Source organism: Grammomys surdaster, unplaced genomic scaffold (genome assembly GCF_004785775.1).
Source record: "Grammomys surdaster isolate TR1022 unplaced genomic scaffold, NIH_TR_1.0 136, whole genome shotgun sequence".
Taxonomy (NCBI): Eukaryota; Metazoa; Chordata; class Mammalia; order Rodentia; family Muridae; genus Grammomys; species Grammomys surdaster.
Genome location: NW_021604594.1, coordinates 10,602,987 through 10,621,898, shown reverse-complemented (window position 1 = coordinate 10,621,898; position 18,912 = coordinate 10,602,987). Strand labels below are relative to the sequence as shown.

At 37.8% G+C, this 18,912-nt stretch overlaps 1 protein-coding gene across 3 annotated transcripts in view; it reads right to left on the bottom strand.

Annotated features, from left to right (window-relative positions):
* The window catches only part of Atf2 (activating transcription factor 2), an 83,010-nt gene that overhangs the window by 51,716 nt on the left and 12,382 nt on the right, over positions 1-18,912 (bottom strand). For 2 of the 3 annotated variants that reach the window (XM_028762905.1, XM_028762906.1), the window contains exons 3-4: positions 11,350-11,425; positions 7,830-7,890 (exon numbers count right to left, since the gene is read on the bottom strand). The gene's annotated coding sequence lies outside the window, so the exon portion shown is untranslated. The remainder of the gene's footprint in view (positions 1-7,829; positions 7,891-11,349; positions 11,426-18,912) is intronic. The other variant, XM_028762907.1, reaches the window with a different exon arrangement.

The following is an 18,912-nucleotide window of genomic DNA, read 5'->3' as shown; positions in this document are numbered from 1 at the left end:
ATATATATATATATATATGCAGAATATACACACATATACAGAACATAAATATATATGCAGAATGCCCTAAAAACTCCCACCAGGAAATTTTACAGCTGATAAATACATGCAGCAGAATAGTAGTATATAAAATTAAAACACAGAAATCAGTAGCCTTCTAATATACAACTGACAGACTGAGAAAGAAATTAGGGAAACACAATACCTTGAAAAATAGCCTCAAAAACTAAAATAAAATTATCTTGAGATTAAGTCTAACCAAGCAAGCAAAAGACCTATATAATAAAAATGTAAAAGAAACTGAAGATTTTAAATAATGGAAAGATCTCCCATGTCATGCATAGATTGGTAGAATATTGGTAGAATATAACTGGTAATAGCTATCCTACCAAAAGCTATCTATAGTTTCAATGCAATAGCTATAGAAATGCCAACAAAATTCTTCAAAGAAACTGAAAAAAAAAATATCTTCAATTATATGGGAACACAAAAGATCCAGGATATCTAAAAGGATCCTGGATAATAAAAGAAGTGCTGGAGTTATCACAATCTCAGATTTCAAATTATATTCTACACCTGTATCTAGGAAGCTAGGATAGCAGAACTGGCAGTATCTTCAAGGCCAACATGGGCTACCTAGTAAATTTGGGCCTGCCTAGACTATGAGTGAGAACTTACTTCCATTAAATAAATAAAAAAATAAGAAAATAACAGAAAAAAATACTCTATTTAATAACAGCTGAGTTTTATTTTATTTTTTAAATTAGTCTGGAAGCTCAAAGACACAGCAGCAAAATGAGTGACAAAAATTAAGACCTCAGCATATCACAGTTAAACTACAAGAAAATTAAGAAAATATATCTTGTCAGGTATGTCAGTGTACACATAATCCCAGCACTTGGGAGGCAGAGGCAGTGGATCCCTAAGCAAGTTAAAGGACAGCCAAGGCTACATGTAGAAACTCTGTTGGGGGTTCAGGGGAGGAGGAGAAAAGAAAAAGCAAAAGAAAACTATCTTGTAGGAATATCAAAAACTGAAAGAAAAAAAAGAGGTAAATATTGATGGTCTAAGGATTATGTCTTAGCCAGGCAGGGAGCATGAAATGAGGGTCATAAAGCAACTGTCATTTAATGACTTGCCCTCATACTGAAAAGACTTTCTCTTCAGCAATAAAAAGGCTATGGTCAAACAAGTATTGTTTTATTAATTATGGTTTTAAATAGTAAACAACTCAATGTAAATATTTTAGTTCACTGCTCCTGTGAAGACACCATATCTTGAGCCATCCTAGAGGATGCCGCTGCACTCAGAGCAGTGGAGCTATATGAGAGCCTGGGGTGCTCAGGACCCATCAGCCACCCCAACCCTGCCCCTCCAGAATACCACTCACCACTCCCCTTCCACCCCTCCTTGGTCCTTTTGGCTGGGGCAGACACCTATCTGGTCTTCTACTGTAGAGACACTGTATCCTGAGCCATCCCAAAGGAGCCACTGCACTCAGAACAGTGGGTAAGAACCCTCTCCCACTACCCTACGCCCCAGAGCTACAACTGGGAGCCTGGGGTGCTCAAGAACCATCAGCCACCCAAACCCCACCGCTCGGGAATACCACTCCCCTTCCACTCCTCCTTGGTCCTTTTGGCTGGGGCAGACACCTAGCTGGTCTGCTCCTGTGAAGACATCATATCCTGAGCCATCCTAGAGGAGCCACTGCACTCAGCAGCAGTATTTCAGGATCCCAGAGGCAGCCTGAGTCCCAGGAGTTCTTCCACTCAGGAACTCAGGATCCCAGGATCACAGAGACATCTGGACTCTGAGGAGATCTGATACAAGCAAGATAACTGGAAAGACAGGCTCCAGTTAGAGATAGTGAGTGCAGGTAGCACTAAAGTTAACCAGCTAGGGAAAGGAAGCACAAGAACATAAGCAACAGAAACCAGTTACTTGGCATCATCAGAACCCAGTTCTCCCACCATAGCAAGTCCTAGCCACCCCATCACACCGGAAAAGCAGGATTCAGAATTAAAATCACTTCTCATGATGATGATAGAAGACTTTAAGAAGGACATAAATAACTCCCTTAAAGAAATACAGGAGAACACAGGTAAGCAGGTAGAAGACCCTAAAGAGGAAACACAAAAAAATCCCTTAAAGAATTGCAAGAAAACAACCAAAAAGGTGAAGGAATTAAACAGAACCATCCAGGATCTATAAAGAAATCTCAAAGGGAGACTACCCTGAATTTAGAAAACCTAGGAAAGAGATCAGGAGTCATAGACACAAGCATCACCAACAGAATACAAAAGATAGAAGAGAGAATCTCATGTGCAGAAGATACCATGGAAAAAACATTGATACAACTGTCAAAGAAAATGCAAAATGCAAAAAGCTCCTAACCCAAAACATCCAGGAAATCCAGGACAAAATGAGAAGACCAAACCTAAGGATAATAGGTATAGATGAAAGTGAAGATTTCCAACTTAAAGGGCCAGTAAGTAAATATCTTCAACAAAATTATACAGGAAAAGTTCCCTAATCTAAAGAAAGAGATGTCCATGAACATACAAGAAGCCTACAGAACTCCAAATAGACTAGACCAGAAAAGAAATTCGTCCCATCACATAATAATCAAAACATCAAATGTACAAAACAAAGAAAAAATACTAAAAGCAGTAAGGGGAAAAAGTAAAGTAACATATAAAGGCAGACCTATAAGAATTACACCAGACTTCTCACCAGAGACTATAAAAGCCAGAAGAGCCTGGACTGACATCATACAGACCCTAAGAGAACACAAATGCCAGATCAGACTACTATACCCAGCGAAACTCTCAATCACTATAGATAAAGAAACCAAGATATTCCATGACAAAACCAAATTTACACAATATCTTTCTACAAATCCAGCACAAGGAGGTAAACTACAACCTAGAAAAAGCAAGAAAGTCATCTTCTAACAACCCCAAAAGAAGATAGCTACACAAACATAATTCCACCTCTAATAATAAAAATAACAGGAAGCAACAATCATTTTTCCTTAATATCTCTTAACATCAATGGACTCAAGTCCCCAATAAAAAGACATAGATTAACAGAATGGATACGTAAACAGGACCCAGAATTCTGCTGCATACAGGAAACTCACCTTCAGTTAGAGGACTGAAGGAGCTGAAGGGTTTGCAGCCCCATGAGGAGAGCAACAATACCAACCAACCAGAGTTCCCAGGGTCTAAACCACCAGCCTGGGAACATAGGGAGGGATCCATGGCTCCAGCTGTATATGTAAGGGTGGAGGGCATTGTCAGGCATAGGTGGGAAAGGAAGTCCTTGGTCCTGTGAAGGCTGGATGCCCCAGTGTGGGAGAATTCGAGGGTGGGGAGGTGAGAGTGGGAGGGTAGGTGAAAGCAGGAGGATAGGTGGGGGCACATCCTCATAGAAGCAGGAGGGGGGCTGGGATAGGGAGTTACTTGGTGAGGGTGGGAGAAATGAGGTAAGGGGATCACATCTGAAATGTAAATAAAATATCCAATAAAAAATATTATAGTCCATCAAACTTCTTTTGTTAAGTTGTTAAAATATGGCTGCAAATTCTTTGGAGTGCTTCTCATAATAAGAGTTTATGTTTCTTCCCTTGACTCGAGGTGGGTTTATAATTATTTCAACTAACAGTGCTGTGGAAATAATACAAGGTTAGGTCACAAGTCTTATACCCTCTGCATGGTCATGTAGAATTTCTTGGTCTTCAAACACTACTACTCAGATCATCCTAAGTTAGAGTCTTATCATCACCATGAAAGAGGCCATTCAAAACTCCCATGTGGGGGTTGATTCATCAAGTAACAGACAAATCGTCCTACTGTACTATGTCAACTTCTTGACTTATATAATCTGTATTGTTTGGTCACAACTAAGTTTGGAACATTTCTATATTTGTATATCAGTAACATATCCTTTTGAGCTTCTTAAAATTTTTACAAACCAGGGCTAGAGATATAGTGAGGTGAAAAAAAGTTATTTTTTTTTTTTTTTTTTACAAATTTAATGACTGGCTCAACAGAATAATATGGTTGGATTTTCATATTTGCTTCTTATATTCAACCTGCTGTGACTCATATCCAGGCAGCTTATGGAGAAACTCATACTTGTATGTTCTTAAAGAATGAAAGCAAAAAAGGGCTAATAACAAATTAGTATTTATTTTGACAGTAGCTTTTACTGCAGACTTCAGAAAGGACATTTGGGACCCATATATGTTCTTCAACAACTTTATAGAAATTGATAGTACAGTTTATTTTTTAAAAACAAACACATCACTCTCAGAAAAGCAGTAGATTTGCCAGATTTTTTAGATACACACTGTTAAGTAAGACAGTTTCCTTTGCTATACAACAAGCACATTTGGGCACAGGAAACCCAGAGGCCCACCTGCTGCCAAGTCACAGCCAAGCTACTACATGTACAAGTACATGGTAGGCAGATGGGAACGACAAGCAGAACAGTTTGAGCATTATGAAGAGAGGTAGAACAAGAGGGTAAAGAGGAACAGTCTGTTGTGAGTAGCCTGCCCTACTACCTGAGGGCAATGAAGTTCCAGTTCATTCTGCTACTGCTGAGGGCAATGTCTGGTCTGTGGCCAGGCAGCATCAGGGGTCTGTATCCATGTTTGTGGCTCATATTACCACTAAAGACTATGCAGACATCCCTGGTTTGGGCTGCAGCCCCTCACTGGCTGTGGCACTCCAGAGAGCTAGCCCCACCACTTGCCAGCTGTAGCATTCAGGAGGGAGGGCCCAGCACGTTGTCTGGGCAGTATAGTTGAAGTGGTTCTGGTGGCATGGGGGTGAGTGAGCTGGGACAGTGCTGGAGAGCTCCCCCTGGTGGTGTGTGTACATTGGTGGTAGGTAGCAGGAGAGGTGGTGGGCTGACCAACTCAACTATCACTTAGGCTCAGATTCAGGGTTGGCCTACTCTAGGCATCTTCCCCATTTATGAACTGCTGCAGCATGTGAAAGGGCCAGCGTTGCAGATCCAAACCTGTAGGTTCTCCATGACACAGGCAACAACGGGATATCTGAGAGGAGTTCTAGTGAAAATCCAGTATTGATAGTGTAGCAGAAGCCAGAGGCCTGGAACCAGATCAATGACTCATTGCAATGAAAATTTGCAAGTAAAGATGTGTGGATAACCCAGAAGATGCTCAAACATATAATAAGGACATATGCTCAACTATGTTCATAGCAGCCTTATTTATAATAGCCAGGAGCTGGAAAGAACCCAGATGTCCTTCAACTGAGGAATGGATTCAAAAAATGTGGTATATTTACACAATGGAGTATTACTCAGCTATTAAAAACAATGAATTCGAGAGGTTCCTAGGTAAATGGATGGAACTAGAAATTATCATCCTGAGTGAAGTAAGCCAATCACAAAAGAACACACATGGTATTCACTCACTGATTATTGGATAGTAGCCCAGAACCGTAAAGTGCCCAAGATGCAACTCACAGGCCACATGAAGCTCATGACGAAGGAAGACCAAGTGGGGGTGATTCTGTCCTTCTTAGAAGGAGCAACAAAATACTCAAGGGAGCAAATATGGAGACAAAGTGAGGGACAGAAACTGAAGGAGGGGCCATTTGAAGACCTTTCCACCTGAGTATCCATCCCATGTGCAGTCACCAAAGGTAGATACTGATGTGGAAGTCAGGAAGTGCATGCTGATAAGAGCCTGATATGGATGTCTCCTCAGAGGTCTTAAAGGGTCTGACATATTCAGAGGCAGATGCTCACAACTAGCCATTGAACTGATCATGGGGTTCCCAATGGAGGAGTTAAAGACCATTGGAGCTGAAAGAGTTTGTGGCCCCATGAGGAGAGCAACAATACCAACCAACCACAGCTCCCAGGGTCTAAACCACCAGCCTAGGAGCACTTAGGGAGGGATCCAGGGCTTCAGCTGAATACGTAAGAGTGGAGGGCCCTGCTGGGCATAGGTGGAAGAAGAGAACCTTGACCTCATGAAGGCTGGGCACCCCAGGGGATGGGAATTTTGAGAGTGGGGAGGTGGGAGTGGGGGGGTAGGTAGGGGTTACATCCGCAGAGAAGGAGGGGTGAGGGGATAGGGGGTTCCTGGGAGGGTGGGGGATGAGGTAAGGGGATAACATGAAATGTAAATAAAACATCCAATAAAAAAATAAAAAATAAAAAAATTTAAAAAAAAAGTGTGGATAAAAGGGTATAGTGTATGACACATTGTGACCGCAGCTTCTAGAACAAGATTTTTTTTACATTTTATTTTGTTTATTTGTTTTTCTTTTGGGGGATGTTATAAGGAGAAAAGATAGATACAAAAGGATGGAGATGAGTGGGATTGGGGTGCATGATGTGAATAAAGGATCAATAAAAAATAAATAAAACAAAGTTAGTTTCCCTCACCAGACATGATACAGAAGTCCATGATCCACGTTCCTGCTGACTGTAAAGGGCAAGGAAGCTACTTTTGCTGTGATACTGATGACTGCAGACTCTTAGTTGAGAGAGACATAGAAGGTCTGTATCTTATCCTACCACCCTGCCTACCAAAGTAACAGCCTAGGAAGAAAGCCATGGAAGAGAATTCTTTAAAAATGTGATAAGGGTGCTGAAGAGTAGCTCTCCACAGCTGCGGAAGGACTCAGTTTTAGGGAGCTGATCATCAGGAGTTTCACCAAGCTCCAATGAGTATACAGGTAACACAAATTGGAGACTTTTCCTTTTTTTTGAGGGGGAGGGGGTCCACAAATGTGAGGAGTGGACCTGGGAAGACTAAGTGTAATCTGGGTTCATGATGTATATAAGTCTCAAATAAGCAATAAAAATATCATGAAAAGAAAAATACTCTCTGCCCCTCAATATCTACTGTTCTAGGAAGTATTGTTGTTGGTTTTTGTTTTAATCAAGGTCTCATGTAGACCAGACCAGCCAGCTTTGAGTGCCTGATGTTGACAGCTTCCTTTATTTACTTATTTTTTTAAGTGTATATATTTTTTTTCTTTTTCTTTTCTTTCTTTTTTCTGAGATAGAGTATCACAACGTAGACCACACTGGCCTGGAACTCATGCAATCTGCCTGCCACCCAAGTGCCAGGATTAACACTATGCCTGATCCTATGTTTATTTTTAATTTGATTCTTTTGAGATTTGGAACATAAATACTGCGTTTACATCACCCCGTCCTTAACTCTCATCTAACCTCTCCTGTTGCCCCCCCTTCAAATTTATTTATTTTTAATGTGGTCAATCACACTGAATTATTCTCTCTGATAAACCAAGTAGAATGTCTGGAACAATCCCATCTTGGAGATATAAATAGCCTGATTTTATTTGCTAATATTTTGTTTGGAATTTGTTTTACAGTCATGTTCATCAGAAATATTATGTTATTTTGTGGTAGTTTTATAATTAAAGTTAGGACATGTTAATTCTTTTTTATTTTCTAAAAGAATCTGTGTAAAGGCTGGTATTAGGGCTAGAGAGTTGGCTCAGTGGTTAAGAGCACTTACTGTTCTCCCAGAGGACCCAGGTTCAATTCCTAGCCCCACAAACTCACAAGCATCTGTAATTCCAGTCCAAGGGAGTCTGGTGCCCTCTTCTGGCTTCTGCAGGCACACCAAGCATGCATGTGGTGTACACAGACACACACAGACACACAGACACACACACACACACACACACACACACACACACGTGCACGCGGTGTGGGGGGAGGGAGATACAGTCATATACATAAATAATAAATCTTTATGTGGGAAAAGTGTATTAATTCTTCCTTAAATATTTGAAAGAACTCACCAGTGAAGCTATGAGCCTGCAGTTTTCTCTGTGGGAAGGTTTTAAGTCATAAATCCAGTATCTTTAAATAGATACAAATTAGAACATTCATATTAGATTTATTTTCCAGGAATTTTTCCATTTACGCTGTCAAATATATTGGCCTAACCATTAATAACATTCTCTCACTTTTTTCCATGTCCATTAGATCCACAGAGATCTCCTCTTTAACTTTGTAATATTCTCAGTTTTTTTCTTTGTTTTTAATCAGTTTTCCAAAGAGGTTAATTCACTTCCTTACTTTAAAATTTTGGCTTTCCCATTTACTCCATTATATCCCTGTTGTCTAACTACCCAATGTCATTGTTATACTAGGTCAAATACTTAAAAATAAATCTAATGAAAATCATAAACTATACATCTGATAACAAAAAACTCAAACCCTAGACCAAAAATATATTTCCACAAGTAACTAAAGAAGATAATATTCTAGATAAATGTATGCTATACCATATTAGCACACTATAAGGGTCAGTGAGACGGTAGTTCTGCTCCAAGTAGTATCTTTCAGATCAAGGTCAGTCATAACAAAAATCTCAGCAGGTTTTGAATGGGAGGAGGGGGAGATTTGATTTTATTATTTATAAAGGACAAAGACCCAAGAATAGGCAAGCTAATCCTAAATGACAATAATCAAGCTTTAGAGTTTATAAAAATAGAATATTATTATATCAAGATCCACTTATAAAAAGCAATAATTAAGATAGGGTAGTTATCAGTCAAATAGCAAACATATAAAGCAATAGTAAAGAATTGAGTCCAGAAATAGATATACACATAAGATTACTTGACTTGCGCAAAGATTTCACTCTTAACTACATTTCAGTAGAAGAAACGATCTTTTCCAAATTTGGTTTTACAATTTTATACCAAAATTATCTGACTTCACTAGTAGTTGTAGAATATACCTTTACAACTCTGGCTAATCTTCTAGATAAATGCTTCCAAAAACATACTCTACAGGGATATTAGTAGTTACAGAAAACAGACTATAGCCAATTTTTTTTTTTTTTCGAGACAGGGTTTCTCTGTATAGCCCTGGCTGTCCTGGAACTCACTCTGTAGACCAGGATGGCCTCGAACTCAGAAATCCACCTGCCTCTGCCTCCCAAGTGCTGGGATTAAAGGCATGCGCAACCACTGCCCGGCTATAGCCAAATAAATTAAGGACGTGTTTTATATGGGCTTCATTTTTCTACATTCTTTGAGAGTCTTTTTTTTTTTTTTTTTAAAGATTTATTTATTTACTATATTTGAATACACTGTAGCTGTCTTCAGACACACCAGAAGAGGGCATCAGATCTCATTACAGATGGTTGTGAGCCACCATGTGGTTGCTGGGATTTGAACTCAGGACCTCTGGAAGTGCAGTCAGTGCTCTTAACCACTGAGCCATCTCTCCAGCCCTCTTTGAGAGTCTTTAAAGCTATGTTCAATCAAGAAAAAAACAAAACCCATAAATTCTACCATCTCATATCACACAATCATCTCATATCACACAAATCAAATCAAGTCACAGAGATAAGAGTTAGAACAATATGGTAGCAATCTTCATGATTTTGATGTAGGCAAATTTTTCTTTTTATAAATCTCCCCCTCCTCCAAAAAAAACTTATTTTTACTTCATTAATTGTGAGTCTTTTGCCTGCATGTATGTATACTGTTTGTGTGTAATGCCTACAGAGACCGAAAGAGAACACCAAATCCTCTGGAGTTACAGGCAGTTGTGAGTGGTCATCTAGATGCAGGAAACAAAACATGGATCCTCTATAAGAACAGCAAATACTCAACTGCTGAGTCATCTCTCTAACACCAAAAGTTTCTTAAAAAAACTTTTAAATCTGAGAAGGTTATATACTATCAAAGAACCACTTATTTAAAAATCACTAAGTAGAGGGAGAGAATTCAAAGAAAGCAAGCTAGAACTACATAGTGAGACCCTGTCTCAAAACACTACCACAAGATTGGGAGAAAGATGATGGGACATTTACAGTGTTTAGATCAAACTGACAAAAACACATTGGGTAAACAACAAAATTGAAATAAAGACACTACCCACTCTTTTCAACAAGTAAATTCATGGGGAAGGAGGAATAGCAGAGGGAGGAGACTTTTTTAAAAAAATTCTATTTTTACTAAGACAAAAACTGACAGTATGGTATGAAGTTTACATTTAAATAAACTTCTTCACATACATCTAACATGCTTAAAAAGACCTTACAATTCTAGATGCAGGTCTGGACAAAACTAAAATTGATGGATCTCATGACTCAAGACAGTACCTTTGGATATCAGTTAACCTAAAAATGTGTCCTCAATATGAAAATTAATTTCCTGAGACCAGAGCTTGTGAAGTCATTCAATCTTTAAATTGATCCAGTAGAATTTGTGCTGTTGTTAACTGAACCTGCCACAAGCAGTAAAGCTGGGGAAAACAGAACACACACACACACATAGGCTCTAAGAGTTTCCACCTGAAGAGCACCATCCTCCTCTCCCACGTCCCACAGGCCCTCCTGTGATACTTGAGCCAGTGGCTTGGATGGACAAACTGGTATTTATAACTTTGTAATTGGAAAAAGTTTTTTTTTCCTTCAATTTCAGGAATTAGCACCTCTAAGACAGAATGGTCTGCCTGTATACACTGAGAAAGGGACTTTTTAAGCTTAAGTGACTTATTAACAAACAATTTTGATCCTAATTCAACTATAAAATTATATATCTGGATCAAGATTACTTTCCTGTTTCAGAATTTCCACTTAAAGATCCAAGTGAATCCTTTCAACAACTTGTAACATTTTTAAAAGCAGAGCACTGGTATGACCTCATGATCCTAGTACCTAGGAAGCTGAACCAAGAGGACTTGAGTATACAGCATTTTTTAAAAAGATTTATTTGTTTTATGTTTATGAATACGCTGTGGCTCATCTTCAGACCTATAGCTGTCTTCAAACGCACCAGAAGAGGGCATCCAATTCCATTACAGATGGTTATGAGACACTATTTATTTGGTCCTTTGAACTAAGGACCTCTGGAAGAACAGTCAGTGCTCTTAACTGCTGAGCCATCTCTGTAGCCCAAGTATATTGGAGTTTTTAAAAAGTTGCTATTTGAACACTTCCTCACATCTTATATCATCAAGAACTCACTTTAGAAGACATTAAAACTATAAGAAAACTATAAAACATGTATTTGGATGACTTTTTGTTTTTTGAGACAAGGTATTGCTATGTAGCACAGACCCTGATCTTGTGGTGGTCATATCTATGTAATGGGAATATAAACCTGTGCTATTACATCAGTAATTTTAATGCTCTTAACTTGATAATTTAGAAACAAGTACCAATTGAAAACTACTAAGAGGCTTCAGATTTAGGGAAAAAAGATTCAAATAGATATCTGGTAAATTCAATTAATGAAAAATAAGTTTCATAACATAATATTAAACATGGTGCAAAATACTATTATATCATGCACCTACCTGGCAGAATTCACATGTAACTTGAATTTCATTAAGTCCAACAGTTTATCATGTCCTCTGTTTCATGGCAAAGACACTGAAAAACAAAAATGGTTTCATACTGTTACAAAGAGCCCTGAAGCACTTCTTGAAGTGCATTGCTTTTTGCAAATGAAAGCACTCAATCAAATGAAATCAACATAACTTAATAAAAAAATCAAGAATCTTTATAACCATATAGTACTTTTGAAATGTAGACACTCACACAAATGAATTAATTAGATGTATTAATCCATCTGTCTCCATCAAAGAGTTAAAGAAGTATTTAATTTAGTCCTTAGGGCATGGCTAGCCAGCAGTCATTAAAACAGTATTTTTTTTTTTAAAGTACTTTTGAAGTCTGAAGAAAAACCAGCCCTAAGCCAGGCTTAGTGGTATGTGCCTAAAATTATCATAAGGGAGGCTGAAGCAGGAAGGTTGTAACCATCCCTGGGTTACACAGAAATTCTTTGTTACAAAACAAAGAAAAGAGAAATTCTGTCTCTCTATATTTCAAAATTTCTACTTAGAAATCTTTTAATTAAAAAAAAAAATTGACCTGTGATCAGGTTCTCAGCAGAATTCATCAAAATTAATTTATTCATGAATATAAATAAATGATCTCTATAAATTTTTCTCTTCTCTAATGTTACCACTTATTAAATGTTAGCAAATCATATTGAAACTAGCAGTAAATGGCCTATTTACTAAAATCTACAACTCTTGAGTCAGGCAAGGTGACACACACCTTTAATCCCAGCACTTGGGGAGGCAGAGGTAGGTGGATCTCTGAGTTCTAGAACAGCCTGGTCTACAAAGAAGTTCCAGGACAGCCAGAAACTATAAAGAGAAACCCTGTCTGGAGGAGAGAAGGGAAAGGAGACTGCAGTCAGGATACAACATAGCAGAGAATTTGAATAAAAAGTTGAAAAATCTGCCAACTCTTTCCATGTATGCAACATGTGCATGCAGACATACATGAATGTCGATGTATATACACTTTGCATGTCTTTTTTTTTTTTTTTTTTTTTTAAATAGGTCCTGTCTCTGAACTTGGAACTGAGCTCAGAACTCATTCACTGGGCTAGGTTGGCTGGCCATGAACTTTAGGGATCAACCCTTCTCTATGCCCACCTGATCCCCAGTGCTAGGGTCAGAAGTGTGCTCCTGCTTTTACTAGAGGTTACTTTACTGACTGAGCTATCTCCCATCCCAAATCTTCCTCTTCCGTCTTCTGTCAAAGACAGTAAACAGTATTCTCATGTCAAATAAATCAGTGATGTAAAAGAAGACTTATATTTTTCATAATTTATGTGTATTCAATGTTTTGCTCAAAAAAAAGGAGATAACTCACATGCAGAAATGTACAATTGGGTACATAATGTTGAGTACTGGAGCAAAGACTACCCTACTTTAGGAGACAGGAAGAAGAAACTGCCTTCCCTACTCCAGGTAAAGCTGATATGGTTATATTTCTCTACTCATATCCAACTGCACAACAGGGTCTACGAAGAGAAGAAGAACACTAGAATAATCCAAAGAACAACTCATTATGCTTCTGTCATTACAAACAAAATGTAAGCTCAGGCCAGGGCAAGGCAGTTATCTGTGGGTTAGCTACTACCTAAGGCAATGCCTCACTCAGTAAAATACAAGAACATGTAAATATTAACCATAAACAGGCAAACTGACAGTTCTAAAGATGTTTCTTAAGGCACTGATCCTTAGTACCTCCAGTGCCACTGTTTTCCTCCAAACAAATTTCTTACCTACACAGCTACTTTCCTAGCCAACTGACATGAATACAATTTTCTTTTATTATTGTTATTATGTAACACCTAGTAGAGATTGCTATAAATACTATAGTTCAAGCATCTACAGATAAAAATGCTAACATTTCCTCTAAGAGATTCTATGTGCTATCTCTTTTGATAATCTAAGTGAATCTCAAACCTCTAAATCTGGGTTCATCATGTTTTCACAGCAAGGTTGGAAATAACTTTATATAACAGAAGCTGCCAAGGGAGCTTATAAATGGCTTCTGAAGTGCATGACTTGAAGTTCAAACTTATGAAGAATCCAAAATATAGTATTCTCATTCCTAAGGAAATTATAGATAGTTGCATTCTAATGCTTCAGTACTACACACAAATACCTGGTACTTGTGGTGTAGGTCAGTCATTAACCACCACCAAGTAGCAAAGAACTATGTTTAAGGTTTTTTAATGTTAACCAAGTGTTATGTGAAAAAGACAGTAGTCTTACAAACCTTACATTGAAGAATGAACAGACTGTTTTCAAAGTCCAAGCTTTACCTTAATCATAGTATGGTTTGATATAAGGGGACAGCTACAAAATACTTTCAAGAGTAAAGTAAAAAAAGAGTTCAATGATTTGTTTACCATAAGCACTCAAATAGAAGTCACTGCCTTTTTTCTTTAAAACAAAAACAAGATGTAGAATAGATGGTTTTGATGATAAAGTGGTATTACTTCAGGCTTCCAATCCCTCATTTTTGTTACTGAGACTCTAATTCTCCAGACCAGAGATAACTTAGAAAATACTTTACACAAATTTATACCTACTAAAATATATAAAGCAATATAATATCAAAGAACTCATTAACATTTTTCCATTGATATATTTCTAAGTCATTCTATATGTAAAAAAATGAAGCATCACTTTATTCTCATTTGACTTATGTAGATATTGGTATAAAGCTAGCTATTGTGGATTATGTAGAAAGAACATCTTGAATTTAAAGTCAATCTGGAAAACAGTGTAAGACTTGTTTCAAAACAGTATCGAAACAAAACCATCCAAAAACTGTGGTATAGGTTGAGTAAGGTCTCATACTCTTACTCCTTGTTCAATGGTTCAGTATACCATAGATTGAGAGCTATGATACATTAACCAACCCTACCACTGAACTATTGAAATGTATTCATTCATGAACATAAAATAATGATTAAAGCTAAATATCCACAAATGCAAGCTAAAATTAAAGCCCCTTACCAGACCATGAAAATCTAAATAATATAAACTACTTTGAGAATAAAAAAATTGAAATTATCATACATATACATATATATATCATTCAAAAAGAGCAAACCAAACACTTAAAAGTTCACATCCTAATTGGTTTTTCTGAAGATCACATGTTCCTTCTGAAAATACATACTAAATTAAATTGCACCTGTTGAACTTAGAGAATTTAAATTTATTCCCACTGGAGCAAATATGTGTGGAGGGGGCATGCAAGAGTCACCTAGAATATCAACATTTCAACATCCAGAGGCAACTGCTATCATGAGTCCACAACAGCATACATTTCAATCTTGTCAATATATGAAAATATATGACTTTTAAAATCATAGTTTTTAGCTTTAAAATGTAATTCCCTAAATTTTGCCATAGTATGCAATAGTAATGGTGCTAAATATTAAATGGCATTTTCTTTTCTTTATTTTTGAGATACTATCTACCTCTGCCTAGCCTGAAAACTTGCTCTGTAGACCATGGCCTTGAACTTTGAACAATTCTCTTACTCTGCCTTCCACATCCTAGAATTATAGGGAAGTCACGTTGCCTATCTTAGATCCATCATTTTCAACAGCTATATTTTATCGAATAATATAGGTATGATATATTTATTTAAGATATGAGCCCCAAATTCTCTTGACTATAGATTATGGAGTGAATGTACATGTGCCTGTGAGTTAATCAGGACTAAACCCAGGAACCTGTACATGCTAAGCAAGTGCTCTATAACTGAGTCACACTCATAGCCACAGGCTTTACTTATTATTTGGATCTCGGACCATGTGTTCCAGATTTAGTAGTCTTCTTAAATTTATTTTTAAACAATTTTTCTGACGATGTTTCCATTACCAAAGTACCTAGCCAGTTCTGGAGATAGTCTGGGAACACTACCAAAGGAAGTGATGCATGACTGAGTTTTCTCAAAGGAAAATACAAGCTAGTTAGTTATGGTATTTCACACAGAGGAGGTAACATATTGAGCCAAAATAAAACAGATGCCTAAGTGGGCAAAGTGCTGGCTGTGTAAACATGAAGATTTGAGTTTGAATCCACAGAATAGATATAAGCCAGGCAAGATAGTATTACCCATCTGTAACCCTAATGATCTTATAGTGAGACAGGAGGTAGAAAGAAAGACCCTTTAGAAGCTCATGGACAAACTAGCCTTGCATTCCCAGTTTGTGGGGTGGGGTGGGGGGGGTGAACTTTTATTTTAAACAAAGTAAAAGGCAAGGACCAACAACTGAAGTTGTCCTCTGATCTTCACATGAGGTGGTGGCCTATGTGTATTCATCCTATGAACATGTGTGCTCATGTATACACATACATCACACACAGCAATAATAATAATAATAATAATAATAATAATAATAATACACGAGATCTAAGACCTTTAGATGGCTGATATATGGGATTTCAGATTAAGTGAAACAACATGAGCCAGAATAATCAAATGCTGAGGGTCTTTAAAACCACAAAAAAAGGTGATGGAAAGATGGCTCAGTGGTTAAGAGCATTGACCGCTCTTCTAGAGGACCTGGGTTCAATCCCAGCACCCACATAGCAGCTTACAACTGCCTGGAACTCCAGGATCCAACCCTCTCACACAGACATACATGCAGGCAACACATCATTACACATAAAGTAAAAATAAATTTAAAAAACATTCAAAGAAAGCCCAAATTTTATTCTCGTCCTTTCTTACCTCTCTCCAAGCTTATAAACTATGGACCCTAGGACAAACTAAGAAAGTATTTCCCAATTTCAAATGGCTGGGGATGGAGGAGTTGTCAAGGAATATGTGACAGAGATCACACGTGACCCTCAAAAAGACTAAAGTACTGTAAGTCTACCTTTAAAGGAAACATTTATTCGTCCTTGTAAAAAATTGAATATACATAAACACACAAACATTGTTTTCTTTGATACAGAGTTCCATTTATACAGTCCTGACTGGCCTAGAACTTGCTACATAAAACAGGCAGGCTTTGAACTAAAAGATCTACTTGCCTGTGCCTCCTGAGTGCTGAGATTAAAGGCATGAACCCCAAGGAATGACTCACTTTTTTTCTTTGACCTGTTGTAGAGAGAATCTCTTATAAGCATCACTTGTCAATACGAAAGCCGATGGCCAATGAGCTGAGGCAGGAAATAGGAGGTAAGACACTGGTAAGGAGAGAGAGGATTCTGGGAAATAGTAAAAGATAAAAAAAGAGATTCCATGAGAGCTGTGGGAGATTTGAGAGGAGTCTGATCGAGGAGATGTATGTAGCCAGCAGGTAGATGAACTCAGAGAGGTGCTGAGAGAGACGCAGAAAGATGAGGAGGAAGTTAACCAAGTGGTAGACACAGAAATAGTTTAAATGGTTAAGTAAGTTAAGAGCTAGTAGGGAATGAGCCAAAGCTTATGGCCTAGAATTCAATAAATAATTAGTCTTGGAGTTGTTGCTCTTAGGAACTAAGTGGTCAGAAGGTAAAAAAGATTTATGTTTTTTAAAAATGATGCCCAACCTGGAAGGCATGTAATTCAAACTTTTTAATTTCATATTCAGTTAAGAGTCATTATTACAGGGAACTTATGTGAATCGTGGAAAAGACTAAAGTTACACAGGGTTTCCTGTAGCTTTTTTTTGATGCCTGATCTTCCTGCCTCCCAAGTACTGGGATTATAGGAGTGTACTACAATACCTTGCTTAAATTAAAAAACAAAAAAACAAAAAACAAAAACAAAACAAAACCTATTTTTATTATTTTTAAGTAAGTGTATTATCTGTGTGTGTGCATAGCAGTGTAGGTGTCCTTGGAGGTCAGAGGCAGTTTATCCTCCTAAAGCTGTAGTTACAAGCAGTTGTGAGCCAGCTGATATAGGTCCTAGGGATCAAATAAGCCATCTCCAGAATACAATGATTTAGACATAGTCCCTTGTCCTCGGGGAATAAATTTTATGGAAAATACTTCTAAACATATCCTTAATTTGCACAGCAAAAAGCTTAAAATTCAAGTAAGTGTATATAAAAATTATCAAGTGTTATACCCCCCCTTTTTCATACTTGCTTTAAAATGTTTTACTATTGGCGGCGGGCGGGGGGTGTGGGGGGTCTTACAAGACAGAGTTTCTCTATGTGATACTGGCTGTCCTGAATGCTCTGTAGACCAGGCTGGCCTCAAACTCAGAAATCCACCTGCCTCTCCCTCCTGAGTAATGGGATTAAAGGCATCCACCACCACTGCCCAATAGTTTACTTTTTAAATGAATGTGTATTTCAGTTTCCCCTTAATTTGGAGAGTCAAAATTAGAGAAACTGTCCACTTATGCAATTTCTCTGATTTCTCAAGATTCAAGAAGAAAACATATAGATCAACTTATGCATCTTCATATATCAAACAATGTCTATCATTAATTTACCATGTCTGGAGAGATTCTGCAAACCAGACTGCCTTCATTACACTGTTATTTTTCTTCCATTTTTAGGAACTACATAAACAGTAAATGGCTTACATACAAAAATCACCATACTTCATTTCCCTAACACATTTGTAGTTGGCATGTACATGTTCAAAAAGGTATGAATGACAAACTATGCAACTTCAACTTGATGTTTCTGGATTGGCTGGCAACAAGCATGAAAATAAGCTTTAATAATTCCAAAGCAAATACGTTTACACAGCCATTGGAAAATCAACTTTTTGTCCAAGTGATTCTGCAACCCATAAAACACTTCCTAGATTAACTTGTTACTACAATTACAACTTTTTAGGTAATTAGGACTTTTATTTTTGTACTCTTTGCTTAAAAGCTAAGTAAGTTTAAAAACCTTTGGATTAAGAAAAATTAAAGAAATTAAGTCTTCAGTGTGTTTTAACATCCTATCTCCCAAAGGGCATTTCTAAATGTATTAACCCTCCAGATCTGGCCCCCATCCCCACTGAACACTATCAATATAGGTTACTAGTGTTTGAGAACTACCACACAGAAATAGCTATTATTTTCATTAGAGACTAACTATTATGATATGAAAAGAACAATTTTACGTTCAAAGCTTTACTTTGAGAGATGTCACAGTTGGTAAAGTGCTTTCTGTACAAACCTGAAGAGATCTTGAGAACTTATGAAAAAAAAAAAGGCTAAAATTGAAGAAGTGGAGACAGGCAGGAGAGACTCTGGGACTTGCTGGTTAGTCAGGCTAGTTGAATCAGTGAGTACCAGGTATAGTGAAAGATCTTGTCTCAAAAAGGCAGTGGTGGTACATGCCTTTAATCCCAGCGCTCAGGAGGTACAGGCTGCTGAATCTCTGAGCTGGATATAGAGTGAGTTCCAGGACAGCCAGAGCTACACAGGATACATACAGAAACCTTGTCTGTCTGTCTGTCTGTCTGTCTCTCTCTCTCACACACACACACACACACACATACAGAGGGGGGGAGGGAGGGAGCGAGCACATGAGCTGGAGAGGGAGAGGGAAAGGGAGAGGGAGAGGGAGAGGGAGAGGGAGAGGGAGAGGG